At 54.3% G+C, this 17397-nt stretch overlaps 1 protein-coding gene across 1 annotated transcript in view; it reads left to right on the top strand.

Moving 5' to 3' along the window:
- The first annotated feature begins 1080 nt into the window (after positions 1–1080).
- The window catches only part of PLEKHM1 (pleckstrin homology and RUN domain containing M1), a 59140-nt gene continuing 42823 nt past the window's right edge, over positions 1081–17397 (top strand). Inside the window, exon 1 of the mRNA XM_065422699.1 lies at positions 1081–1137. The gene's annotated coding sequence lies outside the window, so the exon portion shown is untranslated. The remainder of the gene's footprint in view (positions 1138–17397) is intronic.

Here is a 17397-nt window from a genome sequence, read left to right as displayed (position 1 = left end):
AAAAATGTGGATGGAAAAGCCCCAGTTGATCACCACACCATTGTTAGTGCCGCTAGTTCTGAGTGCCTCCAAGACTGGATTTCCAACTTAAGTCACCTCCTCTGATTTTTCAAAGTAATTTAATATTTTGTGTAGTCCTTTCTATGGCAAAGCACAATGTTCGGGGCTGGGTCTCTCCCTCAGCCCTACCTTCTGCCCCCACGCGCCTCCCCCGGAGCGTCCCCCATCCCACCTCACCTCACCCCACCACCACTGGCAGCGCAGAGGGGCTAAAGCGGCTTCCTGCCCGCCCTCGCTGTATGCGGCATGTCACTCCCGGAAGCAGCTGGCACGCCCTAAGGTGTCTCTGCGTGCTGCCCCTGCCCCGAGCGCCAACTCTGCCACTGGAACTGTGGCCAATGGGAGCAGCAGGGGCAATGCCTGCAGGCAGTGGCACGCGGAGACTCTCTGCAACTCCCGCCTAGGAGACACTGCCAGAGGGGTGTGCGGGTCGCTTTCGGGACCTGCCCTAGGTAAGTGCCGCACCCCTCACCCCCTCCTGCACCCCAGCCCGAGCCCAGAGCCTGCACCCCACACCCAAACCCTCCCAGAGCCCGTACCTCCTCCTATACCCCCTGCCCCAGCCCAGAGTCCACCCCAAACTCCCTCCCAGAGCCCACCCCTGCACCCCTCCTACACCCCACCCCTCTGCCCCAGCCAATCCTCCTCCTGCACCCAAACCCTCCCAGAGCCCGCAGGCGGGGGGGGGGGGGGGGAAGGGAGGGATGCAGGACTTGGACCCGTTCTGGGCAGCACCAAAAATTATACAAACCTGCTGCCCCTGCACCCCTCAGCCCTGCCCCCAGCCAGCTCCCCCGCCATGTCTCTCGACACTCGCACCCCCGCACAGCTGCAGGCTCCCTCCGCCCATTTCCGGGTTGCAAAACTGAGATTTCGACGTAACAGCCCGGTGGGAAGAGTTTCCATTGCCGCCCAGACCGAGCCCTGCGCAACCCAGCGCAGCCCCAGCCGGAGCCACCGCCCCGCCCCGCCCCGCCCCGCCCCTCGGCCGACTCGGGTCACGCAGGCGGGGCGGGCGCGCGCTCCGCAGCGCTGCGCTTCCGGGTTCCCAGCCGGAGCCTTGGGGCCGCGGAGCAGGTGAGCGCGCGCCCCGCCCCTCGCAGTCCCCTGCCCCATAGACCCACTTCGCCCCCTTCTCGCTCAGCCCCCCGCCTCCTGCCTGGTCCCCGCCCCCCGCCTGCCCCCTTCGGCCCAGAGCCCCCCCCCGCTGCTCAGGATGTGGCCCGGGGTCTGTGTGAGGAGCTGGGGGCAGGTCCCCTGGCAGCGGGCGCTGGGGCAGCCCTACTGGGTCTGCTGGGGCCCACCCATGGGAGGCAGGGCAAGGCCGGACCCCCCGTGGAGCGGGGAGCTGGGCTCGGGGCTGCCCCGGACCCCCCCCCCCCGTGCTGCGGGGAGCTGGGCTCGGGGCTGCCCCGGACTCTCCCCCCACCCCCCTGCAGGGAGCTGGGCTCGGGGCTGCCCCGGACCCACCCCCCCCCCGTGCTGCGGGGAGCTGGGCTCGGGGCTGCCCCGGACCCACCCCCCCCCCGTGCTGCGGGGAGCTGGGCTCGGGGCTGCCCCGGACCCACCCCCCCCCGTGCTGCGGGGAGCTGGGCTCGGGGCTGCCCCGGACCCACCCCCCCCCGTGCTGCGGGGAGCTGGGCTCGGGGCTGCCCCGGACCCACCCCCCCCCGTGCTGCGGGGAGCTGGGCTCGGGGCTGCCCCGGACCCACCCCCCCCGTGCTGCGGGGAGCTGGGCTCGGGGCTGCCCCGGACCCACCCCCCCCGTGCTGCGGGGAGCTGGGCTCGGGGCTGCCCCGGACCCACCCCCCCCGTGCTGCGGGGAGCTGGGCTCGGGGCTGCCCCGGACCCCCCCACCCGTGCTGCGGGGAGCTGGGCTCGGGGCTGCCCCGGACCCCCCCACCCGTGCTGCGGGGAGCTGGGCTCGGGGCTGCCCCGGACCCCCCCACCCGTGCTGCGGGGAGCTGGGCTCGGGGCTGCCCCGGACTCTCCCCCCACCCGTGCTGCGGGGAGCTGGGCTCGGGGCTGCCCCGGACTCTCCCCCCACCCGTGCTGCGGGGAGCTGGGCTCGGGGCTGCCCCGGACTCTCCCCCCACCCCCCTGCCGGGAGCTGGGCTCGGGGCTGCCCCGGACTCTCCCCCCACCCCCCTGCAGGGAGCTGGGCTCGGGGCTGCCCCGGACTCTCCCCCCACCCCCCTGCAGGGAGCTGGACTCGGGGCTGCCCCGGACCCCCCCCACCCGTGCTGCGGGGAGCTGGGCTCGGGGCTGCCCCGGACCCCCCCACCCGTGCTGCGGGGAGCTGGGCTCGGGGCTGCCCCGGACCCCCCCACCCGTGCTGCGGGGAGCTGGGCTCGGGGCTGCCCCGGACCCCCCCACCCGTGCTGCGGGGAGCTGGGCTCGGGGCTGCCCCGGACCCCCCCACCCGTGCTGCGGGGAGCTGGGCTCGGGGCTGCCCCGGACTCTCCCCCCACCCCCCTGCGGGGAGCTGGGCTCGGGGCTGCCCCGGACTCTCCCCCCACCCCCCTGCAGGGAGCTGGGCTCGGGGCTGCCCCGGACTCTCCCCCCACCCGTGCTGCGGGGAGCTGGGCTCGGGGCTGCCCCGGACTCTCCCCCCACCCGTGCTGCGGGGAGCTGGGCTCGGGGCTGCCCCGGACTCTCCCCCCACCCGTGCTGCGGGGAGCTGGGCTCGGGGCTGCCCCGGACCCCCCCACCCGTGCTGCGGGGAGCTGGGCTCGGGGCTGCCCCGGACTCTCCCCCCACCCCCCTGCGGGGAGCTGGGCTCGGGGCTGCCCCGGACTCTCCCCCCACCCCCCTGCAGGGAGCTGGGCTCGGGGCTGCCCCGGACTCTCCCCCCACCCCCCTGCGGGGAGCTGGGCTCGGGGCTGCCCCGGACTCTCCCCCCACCCCCCTGCAGGGAGCTGGGCTCGGGGCTGCCCCGGACTCTCCCCCCACCCGTGCTGCGGGGAGCTGGGCTCGGGGCTGCCCCGGACTCTCCCCCCACCCGTGCTGCGGGGAGCTGGGCTCGGGGCTGCCCCGGACTCTCCCCCCACCCGTGCTGCGGGGAGCTGGGCTCGGGGCTGCCCCGGACCCCCCCACCCGTGCTGCGGGGAGCTGGGCTCGGGGCTGCCCCGGACTCTCCCCCCACCCCCCTGCGGGGAGCTGGGCTCGGGGCTGCCCCGGACTCTCCCCCCACCCCCCTGCAGGGAGCTGGGCTCGGGGCTGCCCCGGACTCTCCCCCCACCCGTGCTGCGGGGAGCTGGGCTCGGGGCTGCCCCGGACTCTCCCCCCACCCGTGCTGCGGGGAGCTGGGCTCGGGGCTGCCCCGGACCCCCCCACCCGTGCTGCGGGGAGCTGGGCTCGGGGCTGCCCCGGACTCTCCCCCCACCCGTGCTGCGGGGAGCTGGGCTCGGGGCTGCCCCGGACCCCCCCACCCGTGCTGCGGGGAGCTGGGCTCGGGGCTGCCTGGGCACCCCAGGGCCATCTGCTTCCTCATTAGCTAAGTCTCAGCTGTTTAGTTTTGGAACCACACTTTGAGTTGCCCCGGTAGCGTTTCTGCAGATCATTGGCCCTGTCAACAGACCTTAAGAACTCATGGCCCTCCCGCCCTTCCCAGCTTGTCCAAGGAGAGGTGGTGCTGCCTGGCTGTCAGTTAGATGTTGGCTGGTGTGGGGATCCAGCTGTGGAAAAGGAGAATCACTGCTTAAGAGTGCACCTGCTAATCACTCTGAATCCAATCCACCCTTACTTACCCCACCAACCACCTTGCAGACTTGCATCCAGTCTCAGGGCTTTGCTGGTACAGCTGGCCAAGAGCCCCAGGCAGATTCTTCTGCTGTGTTTGGTTTGCGTGGAGCTGGTATCTCCCTTGTGTAAACTTTTAGTCTGTTGGGTCCATCTGTTGTTGTTCATTACTTATATTGCAGTAATGCCCCATGGTCCAGCTCAGGATCAAGGTCCCATTGAGATAGGTGCTGTACGAACACAGAGACAGATATGGTCCCTGCTCTGAAGAGCTTAAAATTAGCAACTTAAGCTTGTTGACCGTCTTGATTAGACTAACTGTCCTGAATGCCACTGATACCCAGGTTTGTCCTCTGGGTGCCACTGACATCCGCTTTGAAACCTCCCCTAGCTCCTCTCCTCCAACTACTGTTGGATCTCCGGTCTCTCCTAGCTATTGTCACTGAATTCAGCTCCATGTCTCGTCTCGTCTCTCCCTGTATGGTTTGCAGATGCATAATTCAGAAATTTAGAAATTCATTCACTGCATCAAACCTGATAACTAGAGCATATCTTTTAGAAAAGCATCCAGCCTTGATTTAATGACTCCAAGTGATGGAGACTCTACCACATATCTCAGTAGTCTGTTCAAATGGTTAGTTACCCTCACTGTTAAAAATTATTTTTCTAACTCTTAGCCCACTAGAGCTTGTGACTTTGTTAAAGAACCTACAGGTCTGTCTCATCTTACGCGGGGGTTCCGTTCCGCGGTTAGCGCGTAAACCGAAAACCGCATATAGCCAAAACTCTATTGAGTTCAATGGCGGGCGAAATCGCCCGTACTACAGGTATAGTATTAAAACTGTTGTTTTTCTCTTTTTTTGTTTTGTTTTTGCCAACCGCGTAAAGTTGAAATCGCGCATGTTAAATGCGCGTAAGATGCGACAGACCTGTACTAGCATCAGAAAGCTCCCCATGTGGTACTTATAGACTGTGATCAAGTCCCCTCTTCATCTTCTCTTCAATAAGCTAAATAGACTTAGCCCTTGTCTACACTACAAACTTATGTCGGTATAGCTGAACTCAGGAGTGACATAGTTATACCAATCTAACCCTGGCATAGACAGCGCTCTGTCGACATAACTACCACCTTGGGGGGAGTACCTACACTGACAGGAGAAGCTCTCCTGTCAATGCAGGCAGCATCTTCACTAAGGTTTTGTCTGCACTGCACTTTTGTCGGTCAGGGGTATGAAAAAACACACACCAACCATCAAAAGTTTTGCTGATGAAAAGCACCAGTGTGGACAGCGCTTTGTCGGCAGGAAGACGCTCTCCCGTCTACAAAGCTACCGCCCCTTGTTGGGGGGGCTGCTGTAAGGTGCGCAGTGTAGACATAGCCTAAGTGCTGTAGTGGTGCAGCTGCAGCACTGTAAGACAAGGCTACACTACAAAATTTAGTTGACCTAAGTTACGTTGATGTACAGCCACTGCAGTAATTAAACTGCTTTTGCATGTTCACGCTATGCTCCTTGTGGCGGCAGTACATGTCCTCACCAGGAGCGCTTGTACCGCTTTAACTGTCGGTGTGGGGCATTGTGGGAGGGCTTCTGAAAGGCTGTCAATGTAAGCCATGCAGTTTCTACACTGTGGTGACCTAATTACATCGACTTGAGCACTACGCCTCTCGCGGAGGTGGAGTTAAATTGGTGTCGTGGGCAAGTTACATCGGTGGGAGCTGCATTTTAGTGTAAATGCTTACAGTGTTAGATCAATGTAAGCTGCCTTAGAATCATAGAAGATTAGGGTTGGAAGAGACCTCAGGAGGTCATCTAGTCCACCCCCCTGCTCAAAGCAGGACCAATCCCCAACTAAATCATCAGCCAGGGCTTTGTCAAGCCAGACCTTAAAAACCTCTAAGGAAGAAGATTCCACCACCTTCCTAGGTAACCCATTCCAGTGCTTCACCACCCTCCTAGTGAAAAAGTTTTTCCTAATATCCAACCTAAACACTGCAACTTGAGACCATTACTCCTTGTTCTGTCATCTGGTACCACTGAGAACAGTCTAGATCCATCCTCTTTGGAACCTCCTTTCAGGTAGTTGAAAGTAGCTATCAAATCTCCCCTCATTCTTCTCTTCTGCAGACTAAATAATCCCAGTTCCCTCAGCCTCTCCTCATAAAACATGTGCTCCAGCCCCCTAATCATTTTTGTTGTCCTCCGCTGGACTCTTTCCAATTTTTCCACATCCTTCTTGTAGTGTGGGGCCCAAAACTGGACACAGTACTCCAGATGAGGCCTCACCAATGCCAAATAGAGGGGAATGATCACGTCCCTCGATCTGCTGGCAATGCTCCTACTTATACAGCCCAAAATGCCATTAACCTTCTTGGCAACAAGGGCACACTGTCGACTCATATCCAGCTTCTTGTCCACTGTAACCCCTAGGTCCCTACGTGGACCTAACTGTGTAGCGTAGACCAGGTTAAGTGTAGACAAGCTCTGAGCATCCTGAGTCTCTCATTTAAAAAAAAAAAAAAGTTTTTCCAAACCTCAAATCATTCTCGTGGTTCTTAGAATCCTAGAACCATAGGGTTAGAAGGGACCACAAGGGCCATCAAGCCCCCTGCTAAGATACAGGATTTGTTGTGTCGAAAAGCTTCTTTGAAGTGTCTTCATTTTTTCAGCATCCTTTTAAAAATCAGAATAGGATTCAATATTTCTGTAGTGGTCTTACTAGTGCTGTATACAGATGTAAAATCGTCACCCTCCTCATGCTCAGTTATCCTCTGTTTATACACTTTTAGCCCTTTTTGGCACAGTATCACATTTGGACCTCGTGTTCTTGGTTAAATACAATGATCTCTAATTCCTTTACAGAGTCACTGCCTTCTTAGGTCCAGTCCCCATCCTGTAAGTTACACTGTTCCTAAGTGTATGACCTTGCATTTGGTCATATTAAAACATGTTGTTTGATTGCATCTGGCTTGCCCAGCGATGCAGATTGCTCTGTCTGTAACTTGTCTGTGTTGTTATTCACCACCTGACCAATCCTTTTGTTGTGCGCAAATGTCATCATCAAGGGATTTTATATTTTCTTCCAGATCATAGACCAGGGGTGGGCAAACTACGGCCCGCGGGCCGGATCCGGCCCGTCACAGCTTTGGATCTGGCCCACGGGATTGCCACCCTCGTGGCACTGCGGGGCTAAGGCGGGCTCCCTGCCTGCTCTGGCCCTGGCCCCGTGCCGCTTCCAGAAGCGGCCAGCACCACATCCCTGCGGCCCCTTGACGAGCGGGGGGGCAAGAGGGCTGCAGGCACCGCCTCCTGCAGCTCCCATTGGCCGGGAACAGGGAACCATGGCCAATGGGAGCTTCGGGGGAGGTACCCGCAGGCGAGGGCAGCACGCAGAGCCCTCTGCCCTCCCTCCCCCCCAGGGCCGCAGGGACATGGTGCCAGCTGCTTCTGGGAGTGGTGCGGGGCCAGGGCAGGTGGGCGCCCTCCTTAGCCCTGCTGTGCGCCGCTGTCACCCTGGAGCCACTCAAGGTAAGTGGCGCAGGGCCAGAGCCTGAACCCCTCCTGCACCCCAACCCCCTGCCCTGAGCCCCCTCCTGCACCCTAGCCCCTGTCCTGAGCCCCTTCCTGCACCACTCCTGCACCCCAACCCCCTGCCCTGAGCCCCTTCCTGCACTCTGCACCCCCTCCTGCACCCCATCCCCCTGCCCAAGCTCTACATTCATGGCCCTGCATGCAATTTCCCCATCCAGATGTGGCCCTCGGGCCAAAAAGTTTGCCCACCCCGTCATAGACTCTGGTATTGGAATCACATCTCCACCTCTTTTATGGAGTACTTTGCAGCATCTCCCAATGGCTGAATGAGAATGCAGTGTTTTCTTTTTACAAGTAGCATCTTATTAACAAACTGGAGTTATCAAGTTACAAACCCTGTGCTAACTGTGAATTTTTCCCTCAGGACAAAGTCATGAGATGAAAGTCTGAGTGACAGGATCAGTTTGTCTTGGTGTTGACTTCTCCTTTAGGTTGCTGATTCCTCTCCCCTTCCCCTGCTCCCTCCGCTTCCTCCGCACAGCCCCAAGCCAGAGTAAGTCCTCTCTTGTAGCTATAACAGGGCTTTGAAATGGTGTTTGATTGAAGATCATAGAATCATAGAATATCAGGGTTGGAAAGGACTTCAGGAGGTCATCTAGTCCAACCCCCTGCTCAAAGCAGGACCAATTCCCAACTAAATCATCCCAGCCAGGGCTTTGTCAAGCCTGACCTTAAAAACCTCAAGGGAAGGAGATTCCACCACCTCCCTAGATAACCCATTCCAGTGCTTCACCACCCTCCTAGTGAAATAGTGTTTCCTAATATCCAACCTAAACCTCCCCCACTGCAACTTGAGACCGTTATTCCTTGTTCTGTCCTCTGCTACCACTGAGAACAATCTAGGTCCACCCTCTTTGGAACCCCCTTTCAGGTAGTTGAAAGCAGCTATCAAATCCCACCTCATTCTTCTCTTCTGCAGACTAAATAATCCCAGTTCCCTCAGCCTCTCCTCATAAGTCATGTGCTCCAGCCCCCTAAACATTTTTGTTGCCCTCCGCTGGACTCTTTCCAATTTTTCCACATCCTTCTTGTAGTGTGGGACCCAAAACTGGACACAGTACTCCAGATGAGGCCTCACCAGTGTCAAATAGAGGGGAATGATCATGTCCCTTGATCTGCTGTCAATGCCCCTACTTATACAGCCCAAAATGCCGTTAGCCTTCTTGGCAACAAGGGCACACTGTCGACTCATATCCAGCTTCTCGTCCACTGTAACCCCTAGGTCCTTTTCTGCAGAACTGCTGCCTAGCCACTCGGTCCCTAGTCTGTAGCAGTGCATGGGATTCTTCCATCCTAAGTGCAGGACTCTGCACTTGTCCTTGTTGAACCTCATCAGATTTCTTTTGGTCCAATCCTCTAATTTGTTTAGTAGTAATGGGGGGTCTTCCATCCCCAGCTGCAGCTGTCCCTTTGGGTTTGAAAGGTGATGCTAAGAGAAGTGCTGAGCAGGTCAGGCAGTATCTCAGGAGAGGAGTAAATTTCCTTTGCAGGGAGGTGGTAGATTTCCCTAGGGCGTCAGTGGTGCAGCACCATTCTGCAAATGTACACAGTAATGTTTTGGGTGGGGTGCTGTTGCCAGTTGGAGCTGAGCTGGCTAGGGGATGTCAGTAGGCCATGCAGCACCCTGCAGTGCTGAGTGGGTGGAGCAGGGGAAGAGTCAGGTTCTCTGCCAGGAGTTGCTTCCTACCCCACTTGGCAGCTGCATTAGGTTTGACTCTGTGCTCTCCCAGCAGCTCCCCTCCCCACCCCTCCCAAGAGCAGGAGTCTGGCACAGCTAATTGGACTTTTTCTTCGCTATTGGCGCATTCAGTGGAGTGTGGCCTGCCACCTTCATATGGTGTTTCCTGCTGCTCCTTTGGCATGAGATCACAGATTGTTTCAAAAGTGACCACGCCTTGTGCTCTGTTTTCTGCTTCACCCATCTTGCAGCTGGAGCTTCAGCGTCACAGTTTAAGGTGCAGGATGCGTACTCCCCAAAGCACATAGCACATGATTGAGTAGCCTGTTGTTCTCTGTGGCCCCTACACAGCTCTGTTCTGACTGCAAATCATGGAGCCCACTAGCTCAGAGATGCTGCCACTTGCAGGGGACAGTCTTGGAGGGGAACCTTTCTAGGGCAGACCTGAATGGGCACAGAGGTGGGGTTCATGAAATTCTCTTCCTGCAGAAGAATTGGATTATAGTGAATTGTGGGCCTCACTGAGACTCCTGCTCACCTGGATAAGTGCTTCAGTGGGGATAGTTGCCTGCATAAGTGCTCGTGAATGTGAGGGCCCTTTAAGTGGAGTGTGCCAGTAACTGGACCTTTTTGGTGGTCCTGGTCTTTAATCCTGCCCCCTCCCAACCCACCTAGTGCTGCAGGGAGACTCTGAGGCTGCCTCTTCATTCTCCGGGGAACTTGGGTCAGCAGGAGAATCACGATGGGCTTGCTGCTGTTCCGGGAGTCCCCAGGGAGTGAAGATGAGTGCCCCTGGTCTGGTGGAGCAGACTGCACTCTTCACTCTCTGGCTAAGAAGAGTTCAGTCACTGCCCTTGCTGCCATTCTTTTGTTGTGGCTGGACAGAGGAAGAGGAGGAGGAGATCATCCCCTTGGAATGCAGGAATGCTCACCTGCCAGGCAGGTGACGCTGCTGCATTCCAGGGGGATTAGTACCTGGAAGTGACGGGGAGGAGGATGCAGCGCCACTGAAATGGATCCCAGCAGATTGGACAAGTCATTCCATTTCTGCAGAGGTGGAGTTTCACCTCGTCTGAGTTCACTCTAAGGCCTGGTCCACACTAACCCCCCACTTCAAACTAAGGTACACAACTTCAGCTACGTTAATAACGTAGCTGAAGTCGGCTACGTTAATAACGTAGCTGAAGTCGAAGTACCTTAGTTCGAACTTACCGCGGGTCCAGACGCGGCAGGCAGGCTCCCCCGTCGATGCCGCGTACTCCTCTCGCCGAGCTGGAGTACCGGCGTCGACGGCGAGCACTTCCGGGATCGATCCGGGATCGATTTATCGCGTCTAGACAAGACGCGATAAATCGATCCCAGAAGATCGATTGCTTACCGCCGGACCCGGAGGTAAGTATAGACCTACCCTAAGGCTGAGTCTGTACTTGGAGCTAGGGGTGTGATTCCCAGCTCTCATGTTAGCTCTTATCGAGCTAGTGCGCTAAAAATAGTGGGGTAGCAGCGTGCTGAGTCCAGACCTGCCTGGGCCTCCTGGGCGCTGTCTGTGGGACCCCAGCTACGCTGCTGTTCTAGCATGCTAGCTCGACGAGAGCTAGCACACGTATGTCGACGGTGCTTGCTGGCAGGCTTCCTGTTTCACTCAGGCACGTTGGCATGGTGTTTTATTTGGAGAGGGTGAAGCCAGCTCAATGATTTAGGTTCTGTGAAATTCTTGTGAAGGCTTAGCTCAGGGGTAGGCAACCTATGGCACGCGTGCCGAAGGCGGCACGCGAGCTGATTTTCAGTGGCACTCTCACTGCCTGGATCCTGGCCACCGGTCCGGGGGGCTCTGCATTTTAATTTAATTTTAAATGAAGCTTCTTAAACATTTAAAAATCCTTATTTACTTTACATAGAACAATAGTTTAGTTATATATTATAGACTTATAGAAAGAGACCTTCTAAAAACGTTAAAATGTATAACTGGCACGTGAAACCTTAAATTAGAGTGAATAAATGAAGACTCGGCACACCACTTCTGAAAGGTTGCCGACCCCTGGCTTAGCTCATACTGTAATGATGTGCAGACACAGAGAGGCAGAGGTGGGATTGAATGTACCTAATGTGGGGTCCATGTCTGAGTTACGCTTTGTCTGTCCGTCTCTCGTAGGTAGTTGCGTAATGCTTGTCACTGCAGTATGCAGGCTCAGAGAGATTGGGTAATGTGCAAGAGGCAGAGGGCAAAGACTATACACACAGGCAAACCTCCACGTGATACTCCACGTGATATCTCAGCTAGACACTCCCTCTGAGGCACATTACACCAACTTCAGAGGCCAAATCCTAGATAAGGACCAGACGCAGATGCATACATGCACTACAGAACCTCTCAATCAGACATACTCCATAAACACCACCGTGCCCCAGGCATGGACCCAACATACACACACACTCAGTGTTTTTGTAACTTCCTTTGTTTATTTGTACTGCTCATTTTTTTAAACGAGGAAATTCTATGGTTAAAATTGTGTTTGCCATGGCAAAGCTGAGTAATTTCATAGGCAAGCCAGGAAATGCAGAGATAGGATTAAACCATCAACCCTAACTGTCTCCTTGTGCCATGTGCATTACAGCGCACTCTCAAATTATGTGATCATTTAATAGTCTCAGATAATCCAATTGAACTTCTCTAGGATATTAGATAACATGTAACATCATAGAAGAAAATCCACATCCCAATAGCTGTGAGTTGCACAACGTATTTTTGTCTACAACTCCACCTCACTCTCCAGATAGAGGAAAACTTAATTGAAACGCTATGGAATTTCCCAATTTTATCTGATTTCTCCATATTAGATTCTTTTATTGGCTCCACAATATCATAGTAAGGGTATGTCTACACTGCAAAGTTTTTGCACAACAAGTTATATCATTTTTATTAAAGCGCTGGAATTAAACCGCTGTTGCGTGTGCACACTGTGCTCCTTGTGACGGTGGAGCGCATCCACATTAGCAACTCTTGCAACGGCAAAGAGAGCAGTGCACTGTGGTAGCTATCCTACTGTGCAACTGGCCACAGGGTGCTTTGGGAAGGGTTTGCAATGCCTCAAGGGGCAGGCACAGCATCACATGATGCAGGTTTCTCAGTCCCATTGTTCCATGGGCATCCTACTACATTGCTAGCTGCTTTTCAACTGAAGTGGATGGGCGAGAGTGTTTGACAAGGAGTGTGTGTGTGTGTATGGGGGGAGAGACAGTGTGTTTTGGGGGACAGAGAGTGTGTCAGCATGCTGTCTTGTAACACACACACACACACACACGCCTGCCTCTGTGTTCAACAGCAGGAGCATTCCACAGTAATGGTTTGCTTTGTGTCCCAGAGCAGATCAGCACAGCACCCAAGGGCTGTCAGAAAGGGAGCTTTGAAAGGAGAGAGCGCATGTCTCCAGGACAGCTGAGTTCAAAACAATAAGCAGAGCGGCCACTTGAGGGATTATGGGACGCTTCCGGGGGCCAATTACAGCGCTGAAAGCAATTGATATGTTTACACTGGCAATGCAGCGCAGGTGGTTTTTTTGCAACGCTGCAACTGAGGAGTTTCTGCACACTAAGTTGCTTGGCAGTGTGTACACCTCGGGAGTTACACCGCAGAAAGCTGCTTTACTGGGCAGAAACTTGCCAGTGTAGACAAAGCCTAAGAACACAGGAACTCTGAGTTCATAGATTCATAGGTTCCAAGGTAAGAAGGAACCATCGTCATTGTCTAGTCTGAGCTCCTGTATAACACAGGCCACAGAACTTCCCCTTATCTCCAGCACTTGCGAATTACATGTTACGTGTGTATGCAGGTGAAAACTCTCCTTTTGCTGCATTTGAGAGATACTGTTATGTGATCACATAATTAAGGCACAGTTGAGCATTCATCCTCAACTCTGCATGTCCTGTCTTTTGTGTGCTTCACTGTGCTGTCCTGAATGAGGAGCGTATGGAGTGCATTGAGCATTTGTGCAAGTAGGTGGGCTCCCTGACTTGGGGTGTAGCTGTGGCGTCAGCATTTTAAGCTGAAAATGCTGGTTTCGTTAGCAGCTGGAAGTGATTCTTTGTTCACCACCACGCTTGTTGGTCAAGTGCAGTCTGTGTTTTCTGGCCTGTGGTGGCCAAATTGACCTCAGAGGTATGGTGCAAGCATCGGTCACTCAGCTCATGTTCAGTCACTAGCTAGTTCCAGGGTGGGCTTTCTCATGCTATGGCTTTCCCCCCTCTTCCATTTTTGGTGGGACAGCCTGTGAATCGAAAGGACTGTCCTGTAGCCCTCAGTGTTGTACCTCAGGATTGCTCAGGGAGATGGGGTGGGGGGGAAAGAGAGACTTCCCTCACAATACCTTTTAGCCAAGGCTGTGCTGGGAGCCAGGAGGCCACAAGTTAGAGTTTTGCTTCTTCCGCTGACGAGTGTTGATATTTCTGTGCACTTCACAACCTTTGCTGTTGAGGAAAGTCTTGTACTCCCAGCTGTAGGAGGCAGGCAAGTGTCACTTACAAATTCTAGAAATAAGTTAGAAGTGGGTTTGCACTTCTGGCAAAGCTTGGAATAGAAGTTTCAGCGGCTTAGCCACGGGTGCTGATAAGAACAGATTTAAACATTTTATTAAAGCTAATGTTAAAAAAATTATATAATACATAGGTTGGGAAAAGAGTGTCTGCACATCTGGGTATAGTTTGTTTTTAAAAGTTATATGATACATAGAGTACATAATCAGCAATAACCCAAATTTAGGTAAATAGATTTAACAATACAGTTTAGATATTAGAATCCGAGTACTCGGTTACATCCCTTATGAAAAGTTGTACAGAGATTTGGTTGTGGAAAGCAAAATGTATCAATGAGTGGAGATTGTCCCTCAGTAATTGTGTATTAGGTAGGTCATCCATTTAGAAAATACAATCCATGAGGAAAGTATTTCAGTTACTTTCCTGACTGCGCCTCTCATCAGCCTCCAACTCATTCCTCCTGGTATTGCCCATGTCCGGTGATGTGTTCTATGTAGATGTCCCTTGACCACCTGATTGTGTCTGACACCATGAGTTGCCGCATCACCTGAGCGTAGTGCTGACCGATTCCACATTCTCTCAGCACTCATTCGTTACTGGGGTCCCATGCGCCTAAGGCTCCGACGATCAGTGCGTGTGTCTGGACCTGGAACCCTTAGCTCTCAAGGTTTCGGCCAGAGGGGCGTATTTCTCTACCTTTCAAGCTCGGGCATTGTGGAAGGCCGGGGTCCTGTTCTCTAATGGCACTGTGACGTCCACCATGACGATCTTCTTCCAGACTTTGTTGGTGATGACGATGTCCGGTCGCAGTTGGCTGTCGGTTCCAGGAATGGCGGAGTTCATGGAAACCTTCCCCACAGGTGGTGGAATGGCTCTGGCCAGGAGATCTTGGATGGCGTTGTGTCACAGCTGCCAAGCTCTCGAATGGGTCTTGCAGCTACACAGGATGTGGGGTAGTGTCTCGTTGGCGTAGCCGCACTTCCTACATTGCTTGTCCCGATTCCAGTGGCAGACGGCTCTGTTCAGTGGGATGCAGTTGAGCCGGGCCCTGTGGATGAACCTTCAGTCGGCAAATCGGGTGAAGCTGCCCCCAGGGAGGAAGTGATTGCTGGCGTTCCACTTGCACGTCACCTCGAACGCCTTGCCCTGGTCCGGCTTCCATTTCAGGTTTTCCACATATTGGCAGTGGATGGCATCCTTCAGGGTCCTCTCCAGCATGGTTCTAGCTCTCGGAGTGATGATAGTGTGATCTGTATTCTTCACCTGTGGCACCAGGACTCCCAGCTCCTGGCATTCCTCGCACCACATCAGTGGCAGCTGATACGCTTCTCCAGTCGTCATGTAGCATTGGTGGCACGAGTCCAGAGAGAAGCAAAGTCTCCCCTGTCTCTTCCAAATTCACTTTCCAGCGAGCCGCTCAGGTAGGTGGCGACATCTTGGTTGGAGGGGGTCCTGATTAGCTTCTTGACGGCATCCTGCAGAGCGCTCTCCACGATGTTCCTCACCATGGTGTCCGGGCACGGCGGAAGGCGTGAGTGATCATGGCAACATCGCACTGATCACCCATTCAAGGGATGTTGGTGCCGCCCTGCCTGTGCAAGATGCACACCAGTTCATTGCTGGCCCTTTAGGGAAGAAACATCCACTGCTTCACCAGCTGCCGGTGGTGTTGTCTGCCTTGTTCAGAGGTACCTTCGCCATGGCAGATCCCCTCAGGACAAATGAGATATGGGGGATCAGAAAGGTGTTCAAGGCATTGATCTTCTGCCACGGTGCCAGTAGGGAAGAGTCGATCCTGGCCACATCTCGTAGGATCTCAGTGATGGTATCCTCAGGTGTCTGCTGGATGTGGAAACACGTCGGCATGCTGAGATGTTGGTACACTTGTCCGTCCTCGAGGAAGATCATGGGTTCACCCTGGATCTGAAAAGACGTAGCCCGGACCGAATCCCTTCTTCTGCCATCGATATGCAGGAATGCACATTTCCTAGCATTGAAGCGGAGTCCCATCCAGTTGACAGTCTGGCTGGTGATGTCAAGCATTTGTTGGAGACTCTCGGGGCTGTCTGCAATCAGGACCAGATCATCTGCGTAGGCCAGGATATTCCCTCTCTTGTATCTACATGCTTGTCTGTCCTCTCTGTAATCACTGCTGTAACCATTAGTCAGTGCTCCCTCTCCCAGAATGTTGATTCCCAACACTGTGCTGCTGTTTAGCAGATTGTTGTGTGCTGCCACCCATCCTTGTAATACAGTACCTGAGCACTAAAATAGGTTGGCAATAGCCAGTACCTAGTGGGCTTCATGAATCCCTGACCTTTTCGGGATACAGAAATCTCTGCTGGAGGTAGGATTTGGAGGTGGATGTCATTCTGGTTTTGATGGAAAAGCTTCCTGGTGATGGTGCTGACAACTGCTTATTCCTTGTCATACTGTGGGCGGAGAAGAGGGCTGCATTGACAGCAGGAAAGAGCTGTTTGGTCTGGCTGGTGTGCAAGCGCCTTAATCTTCTCTGGGTGGAGGATAACTTCCAAGGTCCTCATACTTGGAAAATGACTGGCTCTGTTTCCAGGCTTTGAGTCACTGGGTAATGCTGTCATCGTCGGTTATTGTTTTCCATCCAAACCGTGTGAGCAGCTACTTGTCATCAATGAGGTTTAAAACAGGGAAGCCAGTCTGTGAGAGTTCATCCAGGATCCCGTCTCCAAGAAGGAAATCTGTTGGGAAGAGTCTGGCCTCTTTTTTGATACTATTGTTATTAACAAGTAATTAATTTCTGAAGGATATACGTGGTCAGATATGCCCATACTTTAGAATTTGGAAACCCATTTGGCTTGGTTAATCAATATATACGTGGCTTGTCTGTCTCTCTGAATAGCAATCTCCACATCCTAAGGTAAGAGGACTCCATAGGGTTGATCTTAATTCTACTTTCCTTATGTGTTCCTAGTTGTGCTCTGCCTGAGCAGTGTTTGAGTGTTGATTGTTAACAAGGAAACCATGTGCCAATTTCCTGTACAGATTTGTTAAGTTGGGGTGCACCTGTAGTTCGTCCATTCTGAATCTTATTCTTTTAAATCAGTTCCAAAGTCAAAGTTGTGGATTTCCAGGGAATGAACTGAATCACTTCTGTATGGTTTTAATTGTTTTCCAAACTGCCTTGCAAAGTGCTGTTGCCTGTGTTGGCAACAGGTTTTTTAAAATGTTTTCTCTGTGTTTGTTTGAAGAGTTCTACAAAATGAATCTGTGCATCTGTGTTGCTGATCTGCCACATGTCCTGTCGTTTGTGTAGGGAGGAAAAAGCTGCAGCAGCAGCGTAGTTTGGTTTGGAGTATTGAGGTGATCCGATTTGTCTACAGAGCCCATCATTATTCATAGATGATAAGGCCAAAAGGGACCACAGTGATCATCCTCTCCACCTGTCTGAGTAACACAGACCCTTATACAGTGTGTCGCCATGTGAGAAGATGGTGAGGGGAGGGTTTGTATTTTTGAAGAATGGCTCAGTTTTGTAACCAGATGCCCTCTGAATGGGCAGGGGGGCCCTGCTGTTTCTTACCCAGAGCTGACATACAGCATTAGCCTGGCGCTCGTGAGACTGACGGAGCTGCTCTCTGTCAAATATTTCAGCCCTTTGCAAATCTGAGTGTTTCGAAAAGTCCATTCAAATGACAGTTATTAAAACAGAAGAAGGTGGGAGACCCCGGGTGACTCTCATCTGAATGGGATGGAGAAGCTCCTCCGTTGGGAGGAGGGGAGAGATAAGCCCTGAGGCTCAGATCCATAAAAGACTTTTAC

This window comes from Emys orbicularis, chromosome 25, assembly GCF_028017835.1.
Source record: "Emys orbicularis isolate rEmyOrb1 chromosome 25, rEmyOrb1.hap1, whole genome shotgun sequence".
Classification (NCBI taxonomy): domain Eukaryota; kingdom Metazoa; phylum Chordata; order Testudines; family Emydidae; genus Emys; species Emys orbicularis.
The sequence above is the reverse complement of the archived record's forward strand: the minus strand, read 5'-3'. Positions and strand labels throughout refer to the sequence as shown.